Source organism: Mauremys reevesii, linkage group 14 (assembly GCF_016161935.1).
Source record: "Mauremys reevesii isolate NIE-2019 linkage group 14, ASM1616193v1, whole genome shotgun sequence".
Lineage (NCBI taxonomy): Eukaryota > Metazoa > Chordata > Testudines > Geoemydidae > Mauremys > Mauremys reevesii.
The window spans coordinates 39,739,277-39,748,073 of NC_052636.1; the positions used below are offsets into that span (position 1 = coordinate 39,739,277).

The window sequence follows — 8,797 nt, forward strand, 5'->3', positions numbered from 1 at the left end:
CCCTGGACCTGTGCCACCGAATTAAAGAAAAGCTGGGCATGTTTCAGGAAGCCATTCCTCATTAACACTGCTGAGATTTTAAGTGGTTTTGTAAAGTATTCTTCAGAGAAGTGTAAATTTACCCTATCCAAAACCAAGGATTTGGAAAGAGCTGAGGTTGAAAGAGTCCACACCCAGTTCTTGGTTTCCACCCCAGTAAAGGAAACTATGGTGACCCAAGGAAAATGGTTTGTACAACTCCACTTCCTAGTTCAGTGTCACTGATTACACTTCCAAAGTATGCCAGGGTTAGATTGAGAACAGTCATCCTTCACTGTTTGGATGCAAAGAGAGAGTGCTTCATAGGACAGTCCTTCCCTGTGGATCCCAAACTGGCTGCCTGATTGGGTAACAAGGACTTTCAGGCTGTAGAAATGATGGTAACCAATGAGGCAACGTATTTGTCAGCCTCCAATTTCAGACTTCCAGATACACGCATGTTGAGTCCTGATTCTATGGTTTTGTGTCTGACACTGTGGCTACACAATTAAGCTAATGTTGGCACAGCTGCACCAATGTAGCTGCGCTGCTGTAGCACTGCTATAACAGATGCTCTAAGCCAATGAGAGAGATTTCTCCCATCGGACTTGATTAGTCCAGCCCCTGCAGTGGCGGTGTCTATGTTGGCAGGAGAAGCTCTCCCGCTCATGTAGCACTATCTACACAGGGGGTTAGGGCTGTGTAACTACATTGCTCAGCTGTGTGGATTTTTCACACCCCTAAGCAATATAGTTATCCCGATAAATGTCTTTAGTGTAGACCAGGTCTTAGTTTTCTCTTGTGTTTTATGCATTTACCTTACTTCTCTACCTCCTCCTACTTTGAAAGATTAAAAGTGTGAAAAGAGGTATTTTTCTCCATGATGCAAACATTGCGACATAGAAGACCCCTTCTACCAACACACATGGCAGAAGAACCCGAGATATATGAACTCACAGAAGTGTTGGGACTCACGTTGGAAGAAACCACAACTTGAGCCAAGGTTCAGTTGTTGGCAATGGGGATTAAAGAAAACTAACATATATGACAAGAATTTGTGATCTTTGAATATGTTATTGTTACCAGTTAAAATGAAATTATAGGTGAAGTTATTGGATAAAGAGTAAGAGACTGTGTGATAATGTGAATTATTTTGGAAAACTGAAAGTCATCTTGTTTTTGTGTTTTGTTAGTCGTACAGGAAATGATGGCTAATCTTGAAAAGTTAATTTGATTTAATTTACCCTGGTTCCTCAACTGTTGCTACAGCTCTAGTACCCATCAATCCAAAGACTGAGAGAAATGGAGAGTTCCAACCATTGTCCTTTTACTATCTTATTGTTCCTCTCTCTGTTTTTTGTGCTGGCCTTTCTATTCTATTACTTTCTGCCTTTGTTTAGTGGTAACAGTTGGTTTCCATCGCTCACGTTTGTTTAAATCTCTATCTGTTGTGAAATAAATTTTTTGCTTGTTCAATAACTGTACTCAGGTGCTGTGTGAGATACAGTAGTAATGGTCCACAGTAAAACTAGTAACCTGGGATATTTGGGGAAGAGAGGATCTGGGATTTCACCGAGTATCTGGTGATCCAGGCTGGACCCCAGAGAGACACATTGAAGGAACTCAAGGGTTAAAATGGCTGCTGTAGCTCAGAGGAGGGTCCTTGATTTCCAGCAGGCTGGTGAGTTTGGTCACTAACATCCAGCTGCCAAATGCAAAAGTCCCTCTTCCTTGTGGCAGGTGGCAACAAGGAGACTCACAGCCCTCAGCACCCTGAGAAGGGTCACAATGTGTCTCTATGTTGATCCACCTGTCAAATCCACACAGGGAAAGCTCCCGATAGCACAAAACTCTGCCCTATGAAATCATGGAGCATGTGCTCTGTGCTCTGTGAAAGCATGTAAAGAATCCAAGCGCTGGAGGACAGGGTTTGGGTCCAGAGCGACCTAGACAAATTGGAGGATTGGGCCCAAAGAAATCTGAGGAGGTTCAACAAGGAGAAGTGCAGAGTCCTGCACTTAGGACGGAAGAATCCTTTGCACTGCCACAGATTGGGGACTGAGTGAGTGAGGGGGGTTTGATAGCAGCCTTCAACTACCTGAAAGAGCAGCATTGTGGGCTTTCTCCTTGCCACTTTTGCTGGGCTGAGCAGGCGTCCTGGAGGCCTTTCTAGAAGAGCATTGGGAACAGAGTTAGAAAAACCAATGTGAAAACCAGAACCTCAGGTTTAGACTCATTTATTTATAATATTAAATCTTCAATTCTAGTGTCACAGTCAATACAATTGCTTCAGCCTGATAGTTGCCCAAAGGGAAACTTAACGTCTGTCCAAGGGGAGTGGAGAGAAAACACTTTTCACAGTCCGAGAGAGACAAGGCGGGTGAGGGTAAGAGCTTGCAGAGGACCAACCTCTGTTGGTGAGAGAGACAAGCTGTGGAGCTAACCCCACACACTTCTTCAGTTCTGTGTAGCCTGGAAGGTCGTCTCTTCCATAACCAGCAGTTAGAACATAAGAACAGCCACACTGAGTCAGACCAGTTCATCTAGCCCACTCTCCCGAAAGTGGCCAATGCCCGGCGCCCCAGAGGACCCCTGGGACCAACATGGAAACACCACCACCACAAACAAGGTTAAAAGTCAATGCACAGGGGAGAAGGATCTTGTGTTTCATTCCTTATGTGCTAGTCCCATCATGTGGCCATTTCCTTTTCTTCCTTTCTCTTAAAAGCTTTGGTGTTTTGCACAGAAACATTATTTCCCCAGGAGAGACCCAGGAGTGGGGGCTGCATTCCAGTACCAAACAGTCACTGGAAGGGGGCAGACAAAGGCCTTTAGGATGAGGCGTCCGTCACTGTCAAAAGATCATCTCCCTCCTGCAAGTCACTGGCAGCCTGAATTTGTTCCTTATCCTCCCAGAGTCTGGGGGCTGGAATCAGCACTACCCAGCCCCTCCGTATGTAGCAGGAACAAACACAAACCTGGTCTTTAAAACAAGCTGTCCCCTTCCTTCTCAGGGAAGATTTTTCTGTGATTGAAGTGGAGCTTCAGTTCCCCTCTCCTAGGGGTGGGGCGGGTGTGGGGCCAGCTCCCAGTGACATCTGTTTTCACCTTTGCCCACTTTCAGTCACTCTGGGATCCTAACTCTGCTCCTAGCTGTCAGGCAGCTTCCAGCCCATCCACCCTGTTCATTAACTCCATGGTCATGTGTCACCCCCTTTGCCAGTGCACAGAGCCTGCAGGAAAGCTACTCGTGCCAGACGCATTGGTGGTATAGTGGTGTGCATGGGTGTCTTCTAAGCAATTCATCTGGGTTTGATTCCCAGCCAGTGCAATAATGGCTTTTCTCTTTTGTTGTTTCCTCATCTGGAAGTGGTACAATTTCAGTCACATTGTGTTACAATCACATTATCTATAGAATGAAATAATAAATGTGTCAAAGTCCAGCAGGTCATACAGGATGGAGGCACACAAGGGGCTGGAATGTGTCATCTGAGAAAGACAGAACACTTGGAAACCTGCATCTCCCATCCCCTGGCCAAAACAGGGTGGGGTACAGCTCTGACTGAGAGGCCTAACAGGAGAAATTTCAGCCCAAAGACAAATTTGTGTGAAATGTTGAGAAATGAAGAGCCCCCCAAATCCCCAGAACTCTAGTGTCACCCCCATGGCACCAGCACAGGGTACCCAGTGAAATGGGGTTATAGAATACAAGGGGGGAGGCAGCAGGGAGAGAGGTGACAGGGAATCTCTCTTTTTCTTTCTCTCGTCACTTTCTGTTCTTCTCTTTCCTTCCAGGAACTGCAGTCACAGCAGGGAGGGGTTTGTCTCCGTGTCTGTCACGGAGGTGGTGGAAGTGATGGATTCTGTGACTTCCTGCAACCTCCGTGACTTCTGCAGTGGCCACAGTGGCTGACTCCAGGGCCACTCAATCAACTGGCTCCAGGGACCGCCCAAGCAGCGGCCAGTGCGGCTGGCCCAGGGACCACTTGACCAGCGGTCCTGAGAGCAGCAGGAGCAGCCACAGCTTGGTGGCCTCTGGCAGCACTTCTGGGGTGGCCGGAGCAGCAGCTGGCCCCCTGGGGCTCCCCCCTGCCCCAGCAGCAGCTGGAGTGGCAGCGACTCTCAGGGCTTCTCCCCTGGTAGCTGGTGCTCATTATCCATCAAATAAATCAAAACACTTTCCCCTGCAAGTGGATTTAGCCCGGGACCCTCAGAGTCAGCAGCTGTTACGCCCCCACTGAGCTCTCTGGCCAGGTGTCCTAGTGCCGGGAGCCTCCGATGTAGATCCTAAAATAGCGTTTTTGAACCAGGGGGGCTGAAATTTTGGACCAGACATTGTAGCTCCACTGTTATTTTACTGAATTGCTTCAAAACAGCAAGTGTCGAAAGTCTCCTAAGTGCCAGGCTCTCTGCCATGGAAACAGCTGCCCCTGCTCTCCAGGAGTCTGTGCGTTCCACCCAGCAACGTACAAACCTGCTTCACACTGAAGGGGGGTCAGACAGTGACGGTAACGCAAATCTTCAGACTATTAACCCAGGTCCCTTTCTTTAACCCAGGACATGCCAGTCACCTGTTAGCCATGGCGTTATCTTCATCTTCAAATACCTCTCAGGACATTTAACAGAGGGAGTGAACCCCCTGAAAATGGCTCCCTGTTGAGGCATTGTACCGTACCTGCCCCTGGAGACTGTCTGGTTTTATACTCTTAGAGCTTTTTCTCTTCAAACCCCTTATCCCAATCTCTGGGCCAACCTCCGCATTTCAGAGTTTAGAATTTACTCTCATCACCCTCCTATGGCACTTTCCATGTGACTGAGACAAAGCAAGTGGGGAAGCTCCGTGGCTAATGAAAACCAATGCTCTGGGTGAGGCCTGAACTCACACCCACAGCTGTATTTCCCCCTGCATGAACCACTATAGGTGCTTCTTAGACAAACTTGGGCTGTTGGTGGTTATGTGTGTCTGTGCTTCACCACTTTGGCTGCTCTGTGAAAAGCTGATGGTTCAAACAGAAGCTGGTGAGTTTTTGTTTTGTTTTAAGCAATTAGAGTCTAGTACATTTTAACAGGCAGAAAATGTCCTATTCTGGTCTAGCCCCATTTGACTCCTTCTGTCCATCTTCTTCCTTCGCCCTCAGTGACTTTCCTTCCCCATTGGGGACATGCAGAGATGAACCCCAGTCAGTCTGTGTCACAGAGAGTCTGTATCTCCTAAGGAATGTGGGTGAAGGATTCCAGCTGAATTAACGCCCTCACCTGGGTTAGAAACATTTGTTTCTTTCAGGCACATAGTGGGAAATGGGACATTAATTCAGACCCAGGAGGCAAGGCAGAGAGGCTTCATGCTCTTGATCTCCATGAAGGGAGAGAGGATCCCCAGGAAGGAACAGAGCTTCCTTTAGATTCAAGCTGGGTCTCCTGGAAGTTGGAAAAGACCCTTGGTCACTGAGGATCTCATGGGATCGTGCTGCTCCAGAGGCTCGAGAGTCCTGGGTGCGGGGAGGGTGTCACTGCACAGTCTGAAATGGAAGGGAGGACCCTGGAAGGGAAGGGGAGGAACAGAAAATGGAGCGGAATGAAACAGAATAAACGCCTCTTCTCTCTCCCATCCCCAACCCAGCAAGAACTGTTATCAGTGGGGAAACTCCCCACGATGAATGGCAGAGACCACAGAGACATTTGCCTCATGCTGAGAAGTAAGGTGACCAATCACCAAGTGTGAAAAATCAGAAACTTTCACCAGATGTGTTGGTGGTATAGTGGTGAGCATAGCTGCCTTCTAAGCAGTTGATCTGGTTTCAATTCCCAGCCAATGCAATCATATGATGATTCCTCCACTGGGAATTGGTTTAATTTCAGTCACATTGTTTCAGTTTATCAATGGAATGAGAGAATCAGTGTCCCAAATCCCAACAGGTCATTAAACACCCAGTGGAGGAAGAAAGGGGTGGGACTATATAATAAGCAGTTGGAGTCATCCTGGTATTACAATGCTTGGTTTATTTTTTTTTTTAAATTCCGTTACTTCCATCTCCCTTTTAGACTCAGAGCCTTTAAGGTCAGAAGGGACCAGTGTGATCATCTAGTCTGACCTGCTGCACCTTGCAGGCCAAAAGACCCCACCCACCCACTCCTGGAATAGACCCGGGAGGGGAGGCAGCTCCGTGCTCTGCCCCTACCCCAGGCAGGGCATGGAGGCCCTCTGCTCCCCTCCCCCCACAAGGGGTGTGCAGAGATGTGCCAGCAGCACTACGGTGGCTCCTGCCCACTCTACCTCCGGTCCTTCCGTGCCACTCCCAGAAGTGTCTGGCATGTCCCAGCATCCCTGGGGTGGGAGTGTCTCCACGTGCTGCCCCTGCCCCGAGCACCAACTCTGCAGCTCCCATTGGCCAGGACCTGTAGCCAATGGGAGCTCTGGGGGCAGCGCCTGCAGACAGCAGCACATGGAGATCCCCTGGCCCCATCTTCTAGGAGCTGCTGCCAGAGGGTTGTGTGTACCGGTCACTTTGGGAGCTGCACCACCCCTCCTGCATCCCACCCCCACCCCCAGCGCACAGCCCGCACCCAAATTTCCTACCAGAGCTTTGCTTGTCTTCCTTTCACCAGAACCATCCTTCTTCTCCTGGGCTGCAAGTAGCCACCCCTGGGAAGCCAAGAGGCAGGCACAGGATTCTGCAAGGTACGTGTCCCACAGCACCGCGATGGATGGTGCGATGAAGGTAAGTCTTCCTGAGGCACAATGAACTGCAATGCAGCGAACCACTGGCCAGGCAGTCAGGGCGAAGGGCATTCACTGGAGGTACAAGCTTGTGAGTGACTCCTGAGCACAGGGCCCCTTCCCCTTTTAAGGACCTGCTCCTCATGGCCTGCGACTAGAGATGACTTGGCTGCATCTGGTGGGTCACACTCCACCTCAGCCAGTGTTCCTGCTCTGGGTGTGCGAGTGCTGCCTAATGAGAGTCCCAGACACCTTGTCTATCTAGGAGCTCTTCTGATCTTCCAGCTGTTCAACCAGCCCCTTCATCCCACAAGCACTGCAGGAGGGAGCGGGGGAAAGCCACTTCACAGGCATTCAGAGAGGGAGAGGAGACAAAAATGGGAATGGGGGAAGTATAACAGACCTATTGAGCATAGAAATCACTGCTGCTCCTACAACAGCAGGGACAGGCCACTAGGAGCTGGGAAAGTTTAAGCCCTCATGTTTCTGCCTGGTTTTGAACCAGGGACCTTTTGCATGTTAGGCAAATGTGAGAACCACTACACTACAGAAACTCTGTTGCAGGGCTCTGCCCCTCCCTTCATAAGAACATAAGAACGGCCATACTGGGTCAGACCAAAGGTCCATCCATCCCCATATCCTATCTGCCAATAGTGGCCAATGCCAGGTACCCCAGAGGGAGTGAACCTAACAGGTAATGATCAAGTGAGCTCTCTCCTGCCATCCATCTCCACCCTCTGACAAACAGAGGCTAGGGACACCATTCCTTACCCATCCTGGCTAATAGCCATTAATGGACTTAACCTCCATTAATTTATCTGCAAAAAGAACAAGGAGAACATATGGCACCATAGAGACTAACAAATGTATTTGAGCATAAGCTTTTGTGGGCTAAAACCCACTTCATCGGATGCATGCAGTTAAAAATACAGCAGGAAGATATATATACACACAGAGAACATGAAAAAAATGGTTGTTGCCATACACACTATAACGAGAGTGATCAGTTAACGTGAGCGGTTATCAGCAGGAGAAAAAAACCTGGTGTTGGGAGGGGAACAGGAGAAAGGACAAAGGAAGCAAGAGACGAAGAGAAAAGAGGGATCAGACAGTGGATGGAGCAAGAGGTGAAACAAAAAGGACAAACCCCAATGTCTCCAGTGATTCTAAGGGACAAAATATAGGTGCGGAATGAAATTCTGCCTCCTTAAGCTCGTGTTTTCCATGCCTAGAATTCAACTGTCACCAGATGGATCAGACTGAACAGGTTTCAAACCTCCAGGAGGCTCTTACCTTCTAAACAGGGACGGCTGTTTTCTAGTAAAATCACTAAGAGGGAAGGAGAAAACTCTAAAGAGGTTCCTCCTGGCGCTCACGTCCGTGAACCCGAATACTCTCTCAGTCCTCAAAGAGAGACCTGGAGAAGGAGACTTGCTGAAGCAAAGCCACAGGGGTCTCTGAGGTTTCCCTGGCCCCTCGCCCCTGTCCTGCCTGGCTGATGTCAGCATCTCTCTGTGAGGTCACCACCTCCCCACCACCTTGGACCAATAGTCTGAGGTCCTGCAAAAGGCCTTTGTGATGTCACTGCCACACCCCTCCCTTGCTGTGCTAATGTCCTGCCCCTGGTCAGGCACTTTGCAGGTTTGAGCTACTCCCTGAGGATCACCCCACTCAAGGAGCGTTCGTTCTAGGCAGCAAGCCGGCTAGACAGGGAAACATCAGACGCTGCTCCCAATGTTACACTCAGTTTGTCAGAAATTAGTCGACTTTATGGCCAGAAGAGACCATTAGAGCATCTAATCTGACCCCCTGAATATCACAGGCCTCCTGTATGACACAAGAGCTACTTTTGGGGCAAACACATTCCAGAAAGGCATCTAGTCTTCATGAAATGACATCAAGAGATGGAGAATCCACCACTTTCCTTGTAGCTTGTTCCTGTGGTGAATCATCCTTGCTGTTGAATATTTGAGCCTTAATTGTAATATGAATTTGTGTCTTTTCACCTTCCAGCCACTGGGTATTGTTATGCTTTTCTCTGCTCGATTCAAGAGCCCTTTA

At 48.9% G+C, this 8,797-nt stretch overlaps 1 non-coding gene across 1 annotated transcript; it reads right to left on the reverse strand.

Moving 5' to 3' along the window:
- Positions 1-7,217: 7,217 nt before the first annotated feature.
- TRNAV-AAC lies at positions 7,218-7,290 on the reverse strand. Its single transcript has one exon. It is a non-coding gene; the product is annotated as a tRNA-Val (tRNA).
- Positions 7,291-8,797: the final 1,507 nt, after the last annotated feature.